The following is a 19066-nucleotide window of genomic DNA, read 5'->3' as shown; positions in this document are numbered from 1 at the left end:
CATGTTATTTTAGTTTACCAAACTCTATACTCTTTGCAAAACATTAATATTTTCTGAGTCCTCTTTATTCTGTATAGAAATCTTAAAGTACACATACAGACTGATTCAAAGATATTCTTTCAAGCTCAAGAAGGCTATAATGTGTAACTTACAAACAGACACCATGTTTTACAGGTACTCTGTCTTTTCTATTGCACATCTTCTGTCTTTTCCCGGTTAGGGGTCACCAAAGTAGATCACCATCCTCTCATGATTGGCAGTGGTGTTTTACAGTGTCGAGTTGCCAGCCCGGTGCCCAACCTGCCACAGAAGGCACACACATGCGCACTCAGGCCTAGGGCCAATTTAGTGTGCCCAATCCACCTACAGCATGTCTTTGGGATGTGGGAGGAAACTGGAGCACCCGGGGGAAACCCATGCGACCACAGGGAGGACATGCAGACTCCGCACAGAAGGCACCCCAGCCGAGGATCAAACTGGAGAACCTCTTGCTGTGAGGCAGCAACGCTAACCACTGCACCACCGTGTGTACTGCACCATGAAAGCATTACATAATAAGGAAGAAATGTAAACAGTACTTCAGAAAACAGTGCTTTCAAAAATAAGCATTTTATTAAACGAGTGGAATAGTTTACTAAGGCTTCCTCCTATAATGCAGAATTTCTATCCAGCACTTCAGAAACTAGAAGTTTGAATAAATAATTACTTTAGTAAATGTATGGAATTGATTACTGAGGCCTCCTTTCTGTGCTAATTATTATAGGAGACAGGAATTGAGGATCCAGGCAATTGTTATCACACAGGAGGAATCTACATTTCAGGCAATAGTGATCATTTTGCTGTATATGCAAAAACTGTGCTGCTAAATCAATTTAAGAGGTACATACAGAGTAATAATAGCTACTGACTTCTGTGGGTACTCTCTTGTGCACCACATGTGGGACTCTGTATCCCTTTCTCTCTCTCTCTCGCTCTCTCTCCCTCTATTTATATATATATATATATATATATATATATATATCTATATATATATATATATATATAAAATGTATATATATATATATATATATATACACATATATATGTATATGTATACACATATGTATATATATAGATGTATATATATATATATATATATATATATATATATATATATATATATATATATATAAATATACATATATATATATATAAATGTATATATAATATATACATACATACACAGATATATAATATATACATGCATACACATATACGCACACCCCCACACACATATGCATATGAAATGGCTGGGTTACATGGTAGGTGCAGGTGTATGATGGCAGAATGGAGTGGCAAGGCATGCAGACATCTTATACAATTTAATCCTGACAAACTTGCTTTTCTTGCATGGACTGGTAGGAGGAGATCACAGCCTTCAAGTCTAGTCTATAATTGCCATTTTAGGATTAAAGAGGTGAAGGAAATGTTGTATTTTTCCAGTAGGATGGATGTGGATGATGTAATTCTAACCACATTGCTTGCTTACTGTAAAACTATCAGATTTTGGATGACAAGACAGCGAGAGAGAGACTGTATATTATGGTGTTTTTTTTTGGGGGGGGGGTGAATGTCAGCAACCTATCTATATCTTAACAATTCTGATGTGTTTAGTATAACTGGATGTGCAAGTTCATTTTATAGGATGGCTAAGCCTTACCATAAGGTTTTGGAGGATAGGGAATAAAAGTAGACCATCTTGTGGGGTTACAGAGGGCTTATGATAAAGGATGGAAGAAAGAGAGGGTATTTAACAGTTTATTGTTGTGAATGTTTGTTTTTACAACAGTGAAAAAACAACCTTTTCAACAATTGTTTACAAATGTTTATGGCATGCTGTTTGCTTGTAAAGACCAAGGGCAGGATTCACGAAGGCTTGCACGGAGTGTAAGAGATGTGCAACACTCCATGCAAGCCTCGCGATCCAGGAACAGCCCTAAACTCCGTGTAAGAGACCAGCTAAAACGTCTCTTACACGGACTGGGTGTGGACAAGCTAAATAACTCACTTGCATCAGAAAGGTATGCAAATGAGGTATATTAGCGATCCACGAAGCAGAAGCCAGTCCGTGTAGGAGACGTTTTAGCTGCAGAAATGTACTCAGTTGACAACTGAGTACATTTCTGCAAAATCCACAACGGAGCAATGTCAGCTCCCAAAAAAGGTTGCATATGAATCAGGCAGCATGCCAATGGCCAAATATGTGGCCATTGGCATGATAACCTGATGCAAAAATATTAAAAATATAACTTTTTTTTTTTCGGCAATCGCCAATGTTTAAACCCAGCGCAGCCCCGCGCAAACGGGCTGCGCTGTATAAAACCATAAAAAAGAAGGGTATAAACCCACAAATGTGGGATTCATGTAATACATGGAATGACAATGCAGGGACCAGCAGACCAAAACCAACATGGCTACCATGCAGTGGTTGCTAAGGGGGGAAGCTGAGTCTAAGACATGTAACTAAGCATTAGTAGGCAATCTTATGTAAATGAGGGTTAGGATACTGAATACCACAGTCACATAACAAATGAGCACGGCCTGAGTAGTGTAAGAGATACAAAAGGGGGAGGAATAGAGTAGGAGATAGGTGACATCACTGGGGGGAATGGTAGAAAGAAACGCAGTTCATTGGAGGCCAGTGTAACATGACAGATGACAGGCACAGATCATGGAAAGAGGTGTGCCACTAGATAAGTCAAGGAAAGCCAAGAAATGGAAGGTGTACACTGTTACCTACACTAAAGTTCCTTGCTGGCCGTGCATGCGCACGTGTGCACGCAATGAAGTGCGAGTAAGGCAGTGTGCACGCGTGTAAGGCTGTGTGAGCATGTGGGAGCGTGTTGGGAGATGTTTAACACTGTCTGCGCGGGTGTGCGCGCATGGAAGGCAGTGTGAGTATGTTGGAGATGGTTGGCAGACGTGTAACAGTGTTTGCGCGGGTGTACGCGCGTCTAAACCTGAATAAGTAGATCCTTAACCTTGTAAGCACGTGTGCACACGTTTAAGCCACTGTGAGCATGTTTCAGGTAGTATGCAAGTTGCTCCCCCCTGAGGAAACAGAAAGGAAAAAGGAAGCAACAGAATTAATAGGAAGCTAGCAGGGATAACTGCTGAAGCTAGGAGGTGAAAATAATTAGAAGCAGGCAATTACACAGGCAAATCAGTAGGCCAGCCCAGCACTTAAAACACTGCAAACAGTACTGCAGGATGTTGTCATTAAGAGACACTGCAAAACAGGAGTAAGCTAATAGAAGTGAAAACTGAAAAAGCTGAACTCAGAGCAGAAATGCTAGGGGCTGCCATAGCTGTCATAATGAGACATAGGTGACTTGCTGAGGGTGGTGACAATGCAGATGGTGCCAGACAACCCACAGTGAGGAGACGGAGAAGAGTGTACAGGCCCAGGGTCACCTACCACGGGTTACATGAGCTGGAGATAGTAGAGCTATAGAGTGGACAGAGAGCTCCTGCAGCAGATTGTTGAGCTGTGCAGGCCACGCCTCACACACAGAACCAACAGAGGGAACCCATCCCAGTGGAAACCAAGGTATGTGTTGGCCTAAGAATACTAGCAACAGGTACCTTCCAGAGACCAACTGGCGATATGATGGGGATATCACAGGCATCAGCCTCCAGGGTACTACACCAGTTCCTGGATGCCATGTCAGCACATGTCGGTGATCATGTATATTTCCCCAATGCCCGTGAGGTATTGGCCAGCAATATGCGTCTCTTCCAGCAAATAGCGGAATACCCTGAGGTACTGGGTGCTATAGACTGAACGCACATACGCATCAAAGCACCAGCAGGAGAGCGGGGTAGGGCCTACATAAACCACAAGGGCTTCCCCTCCATCAACTGCCAGGTCATGTGTGACGCCCAGGGCATAATAATGAATGTGTGTGCCGGCTGCCCTGGGAGTTATCATGATTCCCACATCTGGCATTTGACGCAGCTGTACCAGACATTTGTCATTGGGGACATCCCACACGGACACCTAGTGGGGGATGCAGGTTATGCACTGGAGCCGTGGCTGATGACACCCATCAGAAACGCACACACACCTGAACAGGAACGCCATAATGAGGCACACGCACAAACACGTAATGTGATAGAGCGTGTGTTTCGGCTGCTCAAGTCACGGTTCCGGTGTCTGGACACATCTGGTGGAGCCTTGCAGTACACACCAACTACATGTACCCAAATTGTCATGGTATGTGCTATGCTACATAATATGATCTTGCGAAAACAGCTGCAGCAGGACCAGCATAGGGCCAGGCCAAACAGCCCCCCACCATTGCCAAGGCCAGCACAGGCAGAGCGTGACTCGGAGGAGGAACAACCTGAGTCTGCCCCAGTAGGCAGAAGGAGGCGTGCCCAGTATGCCCTGGCCTTGGCAAAGAGGCAACGCATAGCACATACATTGGCACAGTAGGAACCTTGGGAATGATACCCCTCTCTGACTCACTCATATAGTAACAGGGATGCCTAACATGACACAACCTGCTCTCAAACATGTACAGGGAAGTGTAATATGCACATCCGACAGAGGCAGCCCTGCTGCACCACCTGAGGCATGAATGCTATGTGTCAAGTAATGTAACACCAAGTACTATATGCACACCTGTGGACCCTGACTAACATCCTATCCTCACCAAGCATCATGCCACAACATGACAACGAGATGATCAAGTGCAACAATTGACTGAAGTATCGCAGTTAGTCAAAGGGGACCCAGTGTGTGCCAGTCTGGGATGACATGCTGAGCATGACATGATGCACCACCTGCTAGGACTGGCGTGCACCTATCAGTGCAGGCCGTATGGATACTGGCAAAGGCTGTCGTCACCCACAGTGTGCCCTGAATAGGTAAGGCGCAAAAGACAAACCTATCTCCATAGGTACCAGAAGGGATAAGAATATGATAATGGATAAGTTGAAACAGCAAGATGCATGCAGTCTGGACTCACCCAGTATGGAGAATGTTGATAACTGTGCTGTAACAGAAAACTGAGGCAAGGCTCACATCAGCACCCTAACACTACCAGGTTACACCTCATACTGTGCTGTACAGCCTCAAAAGTTGGAACAAGCTACAATAGGAGGGTGACTAGCAAGAATAGTCAAGGATAACCACACCCCCATGTTGGTACCACCACAAAAAGCAGCATGGACTAGCCATGCTCAAGTAACAGTGGCTAAAACTGCCCCCCAGTTTATAGCCTGCTACAGACTACTGTCCCAACACCAGGAACTGCATCTGGCCTATGCTGGAATACATGAATATATCAAGTCCCCCAATCCACATTATATTGGGTGACTGCAAATACCCAGACAGATATAGACTCGGAACATTATACTAGCTCCAACAGTGTCGGACAAAGGTTCATAGAATCCACAAACCAAAAGGTCCAGGAACAATGTACCACGCCCACAAGAGGGGTAAGCATACCGGATGTGATAATCAGCAACATGGGTACTGGATGTCAAGATGAGAAGTGTATTGCTCACTGGTAAAACCAGACCATAGTGTAATCACACTGGATATCCAAAACCTGACCACAGTCCCTGGCTGGGAAACCACAGTGGAAAACATGTGTTAAGCAATATCTGCACCCCTCCAAACTGATGTGGAATCCATTAAAGGTCCCGTGCAGGTGCAAAATATGGGCCACACCACAGAACCTGTAATACAGCCATTCCATGAACACTGCCAGGAATGCTTGGATTATGCAGTCCTAAATTAAAAGAAAACACAGTGCCTATATCTGGCATGGTGGACACCACCCATAACCAAAACATGCAAGAGAACGAGGAAGCTACTACATGATAGAGCAAACATAAACAATGACGTAAGCACAGATCAGTAGTATGGCAATAACATCTGTCCACACATGCAATCCACTAAGGCCAGCCACAACAAGTGGAATCTGTGAATCCCGAGGCAATGTCACACCTGGCCCAGGTACACAGACAACCCCCAACTCCACCCAAGAAATACAAAAATATGTGAGAGATGCAACCATCCATCCAAACAGGAGGCTGAGCTCCCTCAACCCAGTACTCCCAAAACAAGTCAGTAGGAGAAGGTAACCACACACACCACAAACACAGTCCCACATAGACCTATCACAACTGCAAACCAAACACATAAACACAGACAAACATTCCCAGAGGCACAAATTAGAAACACAGCCCACCAACAGAGGCCTCTAAAGCAGACACCCAATCCAACAGCCCCCAAACATAGCACATGCAACACATAGCACACAAAGCTGGTGTGCCAAATAGTCACAGGCCAGAAGGAGAAACAACATGCCTGATACAGTTGTAATAGGTGACTCCATAGTCAGACACACCACTGTCCTGCACACCAGACTGAACAAGGGAAAGGGTACAGTAAGCTGCCTGTAGGCTGCCACAATATGCCACATAACAGAAGTATGTAGGTCACTCCAAAGCAAGTAGAAATATGATGCAGTCATAGTCCATGCTGGTGTGAATGAGCTGAGATGTACCACCCTAGACTACAGGAAAAGAGACATAGATGACCTATCTGATTATGTAGTCCAGGCCGGTATGACACACACCGTTCGCAGCATCCTACCCTTACAAGAGTAATGCCACAGTACAAACACGGAATGATCAGTCATAGCAAGTGGCACACTTACTGGTGTTAATCCAAGGGGATGCAATGTCTGTCCGCCTGGGATGCCATGCTTGACAAGCCACGCAGCTGTCCTTGGGATGGCCTGCACCTGTTACCCCTGGGCGTCTGAATATTGGATAAGGCCTTTGCCACCTCCATAGAGCCTTCCGTAGGCAAGGCTGAAAAGACTGACCCACCACCCTACAAAACATAAGTGGGAAGAAACATAAGGGAAATGCTGACCAATGCCAGATGTGTACGCCCAATATGCATGCTCCCGAGGCCATCCCCAGAATGGAGAACATCGATGTCTGTGCAGTGACAGAATCCTGCTTCAAGCCTCCTGACAGCACACCAGCACTACCAGGTTATACCACGTATCATGTGTCATGGCCCCAAACCCTGGAACGAAACATAAAAGGAGGGTGAGTATCCTAGTCAGCACAGACACCCATACGTCCAGGTAACTGACAATGCACAAGGCATTGGAGTACACACATGTGCAACTAACTGTAGGCAAGACTGCTGTGCAATCTGTAGTATGCTACAAAATGCACTCTCACACACAATAACCCCACCCAGCCATCCTAAAGACAATGGACAGTATGAATGTCCCACCAAATAACAAACAAGGTACCACAAATTACCACATAGGTGGTAAACCAGTATGTATAGAAAGAGGAACCAGGGACCTAGGGACACACGTGGACAGTAACCTGTTATGTGACACCCACATTGCCAATGTGGCTAGGAAGACTGTCTACATGTGACACTGTAGCAGGAAAGGAGTCACATCTACGGCAACAGAGGTCATTGTGCCCCTATACCTTTCTCCAATCACACCCATAATCCAGTACAATGCCTCATATGGGATGTATCTTACCTGACACCTGCAGCAGTTAGAAAGACCTCAAAGGTACCTCACCAATAGGATAAAGGGTCACAAATACATGTCATATGCTGCCTGGCTGTAGACACCCCAGCTGAATCCAGTCACATACGGCCTACACAGAGGCATTGCATGCCTGATGTAGGAGGCCATGCCCAACACAGGAGTAATGGACATGCCCCACCCTAGAAAACACAAAGCCATTGGAGCTGTGGAGAGGGAGAGATGTCAACCTCAACTAATAATGAAATAGGATGTGCTGGTGGGACAGATACACATTCCAGAGGCTCTCCACACCCTGGACCAGGATCCCATTCCATGTTAGGCAGAGCTCCTCACTGACACACTTCAACAGGAATCTTGCCAAGTGGATGGATGATTGTAGAGTTACACTGGGGGTCTTCACTGTGTCATGTCCAGACAGGGGCACAGCCAAGCACAACATCAATGGCCATAATATGCACATAGCAAGGGGTGTCAAAAGCCACACACACTCTGGCTAGGCTAACAAATGCCCAGGGTGGATAGCCTAGTATGACCCTATGAACCTATGAAGATACAAATCATACAGGACACTAAGGATAATCCCAAGGCCTTCACAACTGATGGTAGGAACCATGTTGGGAATTCACAGATATGTCCTGAATCACACAAATATCACAAGCACACACACATACTGCCAACATACATCCTGACAGGTGCAGTGCAAACCCCCCCCCCCCGAATGCAGAATATCTATCCCAGCAGACTGCTGGCCCCCTGACATTGCAGATGCTGAGGTAACAGCCAACATCTACAAAGCAAAACACACAGCAGCAAAGGTATGAGATGTTGTCCTGGGCTTAGTGCAACATGGACTCCAAGATGAATGGAATGCAAAACCACACTACTGCTCAATGTCAGCCTTACCACAGAATATGTACCCAAAGAGCAGTGTACAACAACAGTGGTCCTTCTCAACAAAGGTGTTGCCTGAATGGATACTGAACAGTACCACCTCAGAATCCTGAGAAGCTCGGTTTGCACAGCTATGGAAAGGATCAGCATGTACCATAGACATAAAGATATTGGGGACCTACTGACACTGGACCCAACCCAGTGTGGCCCACCCAAGTGCAGATCCTGCCCCTAACCATGTTTGACTCAATTGAAACAGCCAGTAAGGTCATTGATGAGGGCAATGTGCCCCACACAGTGTATCTGGACCTTGCAAAGGCATCTATACAATACCCTACGTGTTCATCATAGATAGGCTCACCAGTCTAAATATAAACCCACATGTCAGTAGAGGGGTTGCAAACCAGACCAAGGACAGAACAGACATGGTCAGACATGCTGCAGCCATGTCAGACTACAAACCAGATATAACTGGCATCCCACAAGGCTTCGTCCTGGGATCTCCCCCGTCTGGTATATATGTCCCATAGGTACAGGCAAACATGGAAGGACTGTGTCCAAACATGGTTGCAGAGGACTACAAACTGCTCACCACATATGATCCACCAGATGACACAAGCATCCCACAAAAGGGCCACATAGAAACAGACAACCGGTGCCATAGCCATGTCAGCAAGCTCAGTGCAGAAACGTGTATAGTCAACCCCCGTGGATATACAGTAAGTGCCCACCAATTACCACATATGTGTTAACCCATTATGTAGTCAACATGTAATGAGAGACCTGGGGACACAAGGTGATAGATATCCTGCATTGGACAAACATGTGCTGTAGTGTTTACAGGAACATACCATATACCCACCTAATCATGAAGGCTGTCAGATCTAGATAAGGGGAGGTCATTGTGGCTCTGCAGTCATCCATCATCAGCAGTACAATTGACTACAATTGCCCCTGTGGGATGTACCTCAACAGACACTTCCAGCAACTGTAAAGTCCCCAACAGTACCTCATCAGGAGTATCAAAGAGCTCGCCCAGATGCCATGTGTTGCCTGTGTTGCTGGCATCAATAAACATGCTGCACCTTGCACAATCTGAATGGCAGTGAGCTATGCACATGAGAGACCTGAACCCCAGCACTGACTTACATAGGACAAGCTGTACTGCGTGCTCCATAACACACAAGCCACCCCCAGCACAGGCTACCCATAGAGTCACATATCAATCTACCTCAATAGGAATCCAGATGAGTGGATGGGAGATGGTACATTTAACCTGGGTACCACTGTCATGTCACAGGTAGACAGAGGCACAGTATACAAACCATGACATATGTCATGGCAAACTCCACTTACAATGTGTGTTGAAGGACAAACATACTCCCCAACTAGCATTACACATGGACTAGGGCACATCACTAGTGTTTGCAAATGTACACCTATGTTGTGGAATACACTACCAATGTCGGACAAGCCTGGTGTAAGTAGTTCATATCTGAACAGAATGCAACATGGTCAGATGTACACAACTGGCCCATAACCAGGCTGTTGTGCCCAGTATCGAAATGTAAAGCAGTGATAGCAGTAAAGCCTAGGATACTGCCCACCACAGTCAAAGTACTACCAGTACACTATACAGTACTACAGTGTTAGGTCAGTGTGAAAGGATGTTGACAACTGTATGCAAAGTATCCCATGCAAACACTGCAGGCACAGTATAACCCTGTTGTGTTCACACACAAAGCAGTTGTACCGTAACCACACAACATGACACACAACACACAACCATAAACGGGTGATAGTAGTTGAAGTTCACACACATCCACAAATGTGGTGGGCTGCAGAGTCCAACATATGGAATGCTCACACTGGGCATGCTCACACACATTGACAACATGCCATGGGAAGGCTGAACTGGGCATGCTCACACACTTAGGCCAAATCTTGGTGTAGCAGTTGGACACACATAGCTGGTATTGTTATGTTGTAATCCAGGAACCAACCACATTATAGCAGTCTGCCCAGTGCACACAGCTAGATGACTACAGAGACATACGTGATATAGTGGGTCCTTCCCATATGCAAACATCTTCCACAGATGAACAAGTAGTTCATACAAACATGGAATGTTATGACAATGAAGATGTGCAAACAGTCTATCAGCAACAAATAATGTGCATTTGACAATTAAACATATGGGTGTAGAGGTCAACAGTAGGCCGTTTGCCCTAGGGAATGACAGCTTAGCCAGAGTGTGCTTGGTGTCTGCCTCCCCACAGGATGCACATTCCCCTTTCTAAACACAGATGATGTCTGCACCCTATAAGTACAGCAGGAGGAAAGTAACTTCCCAGTAATCCGAATAGCGCGCTCTGCTACTGCGTCCGTCTCAAGTGTCATAACACAGTTAGGTAGGGGTTTCAAATCCTGCAAATGCTCAGTGTGTGTGTGAGTGGGGTTGGTGTGTGTGTAAGTCTGCGGGAGAGAAATGCCCCTTTTGGCAAATAGGAAAACACACTACAGGATGCACATTCCCTTTCTAAACACCGATGATATCAGCACCCAATAAGTACAGCAGGAGAAAAGAAACCTCCCAGTAATACGAATAGCGCGCTCCGCTAATGCGTCCGTCTCAAGTGTCATAACACAGTTAGGTATGGGCTTCAAATGCTCAGTGTGTGTGTGTGTGTGAGTGGGATTGGTGTGTGTGTAAGTCTGCGGGAGAGAAATGCCCCTTTTGGCAAATAGGGAAACACACTACAGGATGCACATTCCCTTTCCAAACACCGATGACATCAGCACCCAATAAGTACAGCAGGAGGAAAGAAACCTCCCAGTAATGTGAATAGCACGCTCTGCTAATGCATCCGTCTCAAGTGTCATAACATAGGTAGGTAGGGGTTTGAATCCTGTGAATGGCAAGTGTGTGTGCCTGTCTGAGGGGGGTAGTGTGTGTGAGGGAAATGTCCCTTTTGGCAAATAGGACAACACACTACAGGATGCACATTCCCTTTCCAAACACCGATGACATCAGCACCCAATAAGTACAGCAGGAGGAAAAAACCTCCCAGTAATGCGAGTAGTGCGCTCCGCTAATGCGTCCGTCTCAAGTGTCATAACATAGTTAGGTAGGGGTTTGAATCCTGTGAATGGCAAGTGTGTGTGTCTGTGTGAGAGGAATGTCCCTTTTGGCAAATAAGACAACACACTACAGGATGCACATTCCCTTTCCAAACACCGATGACATCAGCACCCAATAAGTACAGCAGGAGGAAAGAAACCTCCCAGTAATGCGAATAGCGCGCTCTGCTAATGTGTCCGTCTCAAGTGTCATAACATAGTTAGGTAGGGGTTTGAATCCTGTGAATGGCAAGTGTGTGTGCCTGTCTGAGGGGGGTAGTGTGTGTGAGGGAATTCTCCCTTTTGGCAAATAGGACAACACACTACAGGATGCACATTCCCTTTCCAAACACCGATGACATCAGCACCCAATAAGTACAGCAGGAGGAAAGAAACCTCCCAGTAATGCGAATAGCGCGCTCTGCTAATGCGTCCGTCTCAAGTGTCATAACATAGTTAGGGAGGGGTTTGAATCCTGTGAATGGCAAGTGTGTGTGCCTGTCTGAGGGGGGTAGTGTGTGTGAGGGAAATGTCCCTTTTGGCAAATAGGACAACACACTACAGGATGCACATTCCCTTTCCAAACACCGATGACATCAGCACCCAATAGGTACAGCAGGAGGAAAGAAACCTCCCAGTAATGCGAATAGCGCGCTCTGCTAATGCGTCCGTCTGAAGTGTCATAACATAGTTAGGTAGGGGTTTGAATCCTGTGAATGGCAAGTGTGTGTGCCTGTCTGAGGGGGGGGTAGTGTGTGTGAGGGGAATGTCCCTTTTGGCAAATAAGGCAACACACTACAGGATGCACATTCCCTTTCCAAACACCGATGACATCAGCACCCAATAGGTACAGCAGGAGGAAAGAAACCTCCCAGTAATGCGAATAGTGCGCTCTGCTAATGCGTCCGTCTCAAGTGTCATAACATAGTTAGGTAGGGGTTTGAATCCTGCAGATGCCACGTGCGTGTGTTTGGAGGTGGGGGGATGATTGTGTGTGTGCAGGTATGTATGAGGGAAATGTTCCTTTTGCCAGATGGGAGAACACACTACAGGATGCACACAACCCCTTTCTTGACACAGATGATGTCAGCACCGTATAGGTACAGCAGGAGAAGGGAAGGCTCCCAGTAATGCGAATAGCGCGCTCTGCTAATGTGTTTCCCCTGTGTATCGTAATGTCATTACGTAGGGATTTGACACCTGTACATACATGTGTGTGTGTGCATGTCCGTATGAAAGACATGTTAGTTTTGGCAATCAGGTGATCACACCACCTGAAGCACATTACCCTGTCAAAGTACTGATGTTGTCAGCACCCTCTAAGTATATCCGGGGACGAGGAACTATGTAGTGAACCGAACAGTGCGCTTTGCTAATGCGTCCCTCCCATGTGACATGACATAGGTAGGTAGGGGAATGAATCCTGCATATGGCACGTTTGCATGTGTGTGGGGGTAGTAGGGTGTGTGTAAATGCAAGTCTGAGGGTACAGATACTTTTGGCAAATAATACTGTACACCAGATGCTGCATACCCCACCAGTAAACACAGGAGATGTCACCACACTATCAGCACAGCCAGACGGGGATAGTTGGCTAGTAATGCCAATAGTGTTCTCTGCTACTGTGTCTATTACCATCGTCAGAGTACAGATAGGTATGTTTGGGTAACCCACAACTATCGTGTGTGGTTGTGTCACACAGTATGACCTTGTGCGGGTGTGTGTACATTCCAATGCATGCCATTGCCTAACCCAGCAATGGCATTGCACACATGATGTATGTGTGTGACACATACACAGGAATACCTGTGAGCTGCAGTAGTTACCATGTCTGACACATGCTTTGTGTGGATAAATGGTATTAGCAATGTATACCATTATGACAGTGTGTCCTGCTGTGCAGGGTCCGCACGTGGTATGTCCCTAAACAGTGTGGGTGTCCATGGTGAAAGACCTACAGCAGGGGATACACATCTGGTCTGGCCCATATAGTGTACATGTAGGCAATGTACAGGTGCTGTATGTTCCCACCTGTTGTGGTAGTGGTAACATGTCATTCCACTGCATTTCGGTGACCACATGCTGTGAACCCGTCAACTAGAGTGTTGTAGCCACAGCAATGCTCACACACAATGTTCGGCTGGATGCAGTATGGCCTTATAAACACAGTTTATGGGACTGTCATATTGCCGCTGTTGTTATGGGGGATAGGTGGTCGTCCTGTGTATGTGAGGTTTGTGTGTGCCATGCTATGGACCAGATGGCATTCCGACACACTGTCAGCTGCACCTGAGTAGGCCCTGATGGTTTGTGCTGTGCCAACAACCTGGAGGTGTGTGTCTCTGTGTTGACCCGGGATACCACACCCCTATCCATGTGTGGTACATGTGTAGGGGACGACAGGAATGGTAAGGGGCATAGCCTGTCAGTGATGGGTAACACCTGTGATCCATGACTCATGCATCTGGTACTGCACAAACACTGCAGTTCACCGTGCTGAGGGCAGTGTCCAGTGCATGCATCCTCCGGTGTACACTGCTGTAGTTGTGTAGCAGCACTGTCAGTGTCCTAACCTGTGTGATAAACACGGAGGTCGCTATGTAAACCATGTCCTGCAGCATAAGGCAGTATGTGTGTACCAAGGAGCATGTGGGTTCTGTCCTTGAGCCAGTTTGCAACCCATCTAGTGACATAGGGGTTTATATTTAAGCTGGTGAGCTTATCTATAATGCCCGAGTGGGGTATTGTATCAAAGGCTTTTGCGAGGTCCAGGTAGGCTGTGTGGACCACCTTCCCCTTGTCAATGGCCTTGGTGACTGTTTCAAAGAAATTGACCAGGTTCAAGAGGCAGGATCTGCCCTTAACAAAACCGAACTGGGTAGGATCCAGTGTCTGCAGGTCCCCAATATCTTTATTTATAAGGTCCATGATGATCCTTTCCATAGCTTTGCAGACCAAGCTAGTGAGACTTATGGGGCGATAGTTTCCAGGATTCGTTGAGGCACCACCTTTGTGGAGAGGGACCACTGTTGCTGTACGCCACTCTTTGGGTACATATCCTGTAGTAAGGCTGAGATTGAACAGTAGTTTTAGGTTTGGGTTTAGCTCTTCTTGGAGTTCATGTAAGATGCAGCCCGGGACACCGTCTGGTCCCATTGATGCTGTGTTTCTTGCTTTGGAGAGGGCAGCTCTTACCTGAGCATCTGAGATGTGAGGGGGGCAGCACTCTGCTGGGATAGATATTAGCCCTTTTGGTGGGGAGGGGGGGGGAGTTTGAGCTGAACCTGTCAGCTAGGATGTTGGCAATGTCTGTGGGTTTGGTGTATTTTTTGTCATTTTGGACTAATTCTGAGCATATCTGGGAATTCCCACCCAGGTTCCTAACATAACTAAAGAAAGCCTTGTGATTATCCTTAGTGTCCTATGCAATTTTTCTCTTGAAGGTGGCCTTAGACGATTTTATGAGTGCCCGTAGTTTTTTGCTAATACTGATCAGAGATGCCTTCCCTTTTTGGGATTTTGCTCTATCATGTAGTAGCTTCCTCCTTCTATTGTATAGTTTGTTTATGGCTGGGGTCCACCAGACAGGACATCTGCCTTTGGAGGATTGGGTCTTGGTTTTATTTGGGATTGCATGATCCATGCATTCCTGAAGGTGTTCATAGAATGCGTTTATAAAGGATTTTGCGGTCTGGGCCGTATTATCTACAGGCCCGGGGGCTTTCAAGGATTCCACCTCGGTTTTGAGGAGTGTGAAATTTGCTTTAGAGAAGTTTTTCACTGTGGTTTTCTGGGCATGGGTTGGGGTCGGGATGTGAATATCCAGTGAGATTAGTTTATGGTCTGATCTTACCAGTGAGGGATACACTTCTGGTCTGGAGCATAGAGTCCCCATGTTGGTGATGATCAGGTCCAGTATGTTTTCCCCTCTTGTGGGAGTGGTAACAAGTTGTTCCATAGCATTTGAGTTTATAAATTCTAGGAACCTTTGGGCTAGGGTGTTGGAGCTAGAGTAATGCTCCCAGTCTATGGTTGGGTAGTTGAAGTCACCCAATATAATGGTGTTTGGAGAGACCTTCATATTTTCCAGTGTTCTCAGGAAGGCCGAGTGGGGTTCCTGGGTTTGGAAGGGTGGTCTGTAGCAGGCTATAAACTGGAAGGCAGTTTTACCCACTGTTAGTTGCACATGGATAGTCTTTGATGCTTCGTGCTGTGCCACCAACCTGGAGGTGTGGGTATCTTTGACGAATATTGATACTCCCCCTCCTTTTGTGGTTCGGTCCAAGTTTTGGGGCCGAAAAGCATGGTATGAGGTATAACCTGGTAGTGCTGGGGTGCTCTCGAGAGCCTTGAACCAGGTTTCTGTTACTGCACAGATATCGATGTTCTCCATGCTAAGGAGAGTTTCGAGTGTGTGCATCTTGAGGTTTAGACTTCTGGCGTTAAGTAGCATTACTCTTAGTTTCTTATCCCTTGTGATACCTATGGAGGTGGGTTTGTCTTTTGAGCCTTGCCTAAAAAAGGCACTATGGGGATAGCAAGAGCCTTTGCCAATATCCGAAAGCCCAGGGGTGACAGGTACAAGCCGTCCCTAGCGAAGCATCGTGGCTTGTCGAGCATGTCATCCCAGGCTGACAGGCATTGGATCCCCTTTGAATGACACCAATACTTAAGCCAATTGTTGAAATTGATAATCTTGTCTTCATACTGTGGCATCATTCTTGGTGAGGGTAAGATGCTACTCAAGGTCAGGGTCATACCGGCCTGGGCTACATGCTCAGAGAGCTCCTCTATGTCTCTTTTCATGTAGTCCAGGGAGGTACGTCTCAGATCATTCACACCAGCCTGGACAATGACTGAGTCATATTTGTACTTGCCTTGGAGTGACCTGAGTGCTTGTGTTATGTGGCCTCTGCATGAATTGCAGCCCTCCTCTAGCTGATTGCATGTGGAACAGCTGTGGTAACATTCCCATAGCCAATTGCATGGAAACACACTCCAATATCGGGGAACATTGTGTTGTTGTTGGGCCTTTGTGTCTTAGATGGATTGGGGATTTACCTCTGACAACATACACTGTGGAAACAGGGTAAAACACAGAATGGGGATGTGCCTGACCTGACTATGGACTGTAAGTGCTGCTATACTGCATTCGGAGTAATGTTGGTTTTACTGGGTGTGTGCAGATATGGCTGTCCTACATGTATTAATACCTGTCATGTCAGTTCTATGTTTATGAGGGTTACTACAGACTGGGCGGTGTGTGGTGCCTTTGGTTTCATGTGTTACCCACAGAGCATGTATCTGTGAACTGCAGAAGGTAGTATGAGGATTGCAGTCTGTACATGTTGAAAGCCGGGGCAGTTACTGACTTCATATCCCTCACAGGACATATGTTGCGACAAACCATGTTACAACAGTAAATGTAAGATGTTATCACAGCAACATGTCAATATTGGTCCTGTGTATGTGCTTCCAGCCAAAACTCTGTCAACCTTTGTACATATGTCATGCATTAGGAGGTGCATATGTGCTGTACACCATAATTACTGTCATCATATCTGATAACAAGCCAGTGAGATATCAGACTGCTACACATATGTACAGTAGGGGTTATATTTGATGACATAACCTGGACATTCTGTGGTTGTTTGTACAGTACTGAGGTCTGTGTACTTATGGTGAATGTTGACAGTGTGTGTATTGTCAATAAGTACTTTGGCCTGTGTACAGACTGTGATAGATGTCATCGTTCTAGGTCCCGTCCTATCTGATGTTACATGCTGCTCCACTGTATGTTACTGTATTGCCTTACATGTTTGTAGGGCCATACACACACGTCCCATACTACAGACAGGCATCAGACCACACTGTATAGTGGCCCAGTATATGTAGGGTTAGTGTGTGAGTGGCACATATGAGGATGGTGTTGAACAGATAGTCCATATACTGTGATATTATGATAGCTTACCATATGTGGCTGTGGCTGTGTTCACATAGGTTGTAGTTATGCAATTCCACACAGATGCATCTTTCCCTGTGGTGTGACATGCCTGTAGAGCCTGCTATATATGCAGGTACATGTGCATTCCCCCATAGGAGATGTAGGCCAGTGTTGAGCCAGTCTGCCTGTAGCCTGCACAGTGCTTTGTTACATGCCTAGCAGCTTAGTGTACTTACGCAGTGAGATGTCATGTGCAGATACTTCCCAGATGTACTGCTGCCGGGCCTCCCTTAACAGTCATGTATGTCAGACGGAGCAGTGGGATGCTGTACAGATGTATGTCAATATCTAGTCAGTAGTATGTGGCCATGGCACCTCTGTACCAGCAATTATTATGTGACAGGACAGACAGGGGTGTATGAATGCATAACCTATGGAGGCAAATGTATACCAGTCATTATGTGTTATACCCATCTACATGGCTGTTACATCCATATTGTCAGGCTTGGTCCATGTGTTCTGCACTAAAGGGTTCTGTGTATACCTCTGGACTGTACAGAGTGTGTCAGAATGTCCACATATATCTCTGCTGCAGTCCACAGGAGCATTATGTGCTTTCAGCAGTACCGTACTATGGTGTCCTTAGAGTGTCTGTCAGTAGCTAATGGCGCACATGTGAAAAGCAGATGTGACCTCTCACACACACCATGTCTGTGAAGACAATCCCTATTACAGTAGCAATAGTCTACTAGTATTCCTGCTATACATACTGACATCCCCTTGCACTACAGAGTTGGGACTATAGGGGCTGAGGTAGGGCTACACCCCATGTTCAGGACATATGGTGAATGTATATGTACATATGATTATCCAGGTATCTATATTGATGATTACACATGTACATATCGGCATATACAGACTGGTGTGTATGTGTACATAGATATGCATATACACACCCAGATATATACATATACAGAGCATTATATGTCTAAATATATACAGATAGTGATACATATGCACATATACGTATACCACTCTGCCATTCCTGCCAGCAGTCCATTGCTGTTGTATCCCCAACGTATACGGTGGGGCTGGGGCCATATATGTTTGGGCTTCACCTACACAATACATGTGTGCCCATATGCACTCCAGAGGCCAGTGTATGTAACAGTGGTATAGGGCCCTGTAGTATTGAGTCAAGCAGGGGGGGATGCACCATACATAACCTAGGCTGTTACAAAATGTGGGAGTCTCAGGGGTGAGCTGCCATAATGTATCTGGATGTACAGTACCATACATTTCACCTATCTTGACATTACTTACATAAAGTGAGTTATTGCAGGCCTACTGCCTCCTGCCATACAGACTGTTCTGTTTGCCAGTGTGCCTGTGATGGTGTGAGTTATGCCTTATTATGTATCAGTTACATCCCATTTGGCCAACTGAAGTCTGTACCGCTTAATGATTGTGTATAGAGTGTAGATAGTGGCTGCTGGACTATACACCTGCATCACTTACTGCTGAT

The sequence above is a fragment of the Protopterus annectens genome, chromosome 6.part0 (assembly GCF_019279795.1).
Source record: "Protopterus annectens isolate FY-2018-M chromosome 6.part0, PAN1.0, whole genome shotgun sequence".
In the NCBI taxonomy this organism is placed as follows: Eukaryota; Metazoa; Chordata; order Ceratodontiformes; family Protopteridae; genus Protopterus; species Protopterus annectens.
Note: the sequence above shows the minus strand (reverse complement) of the source record.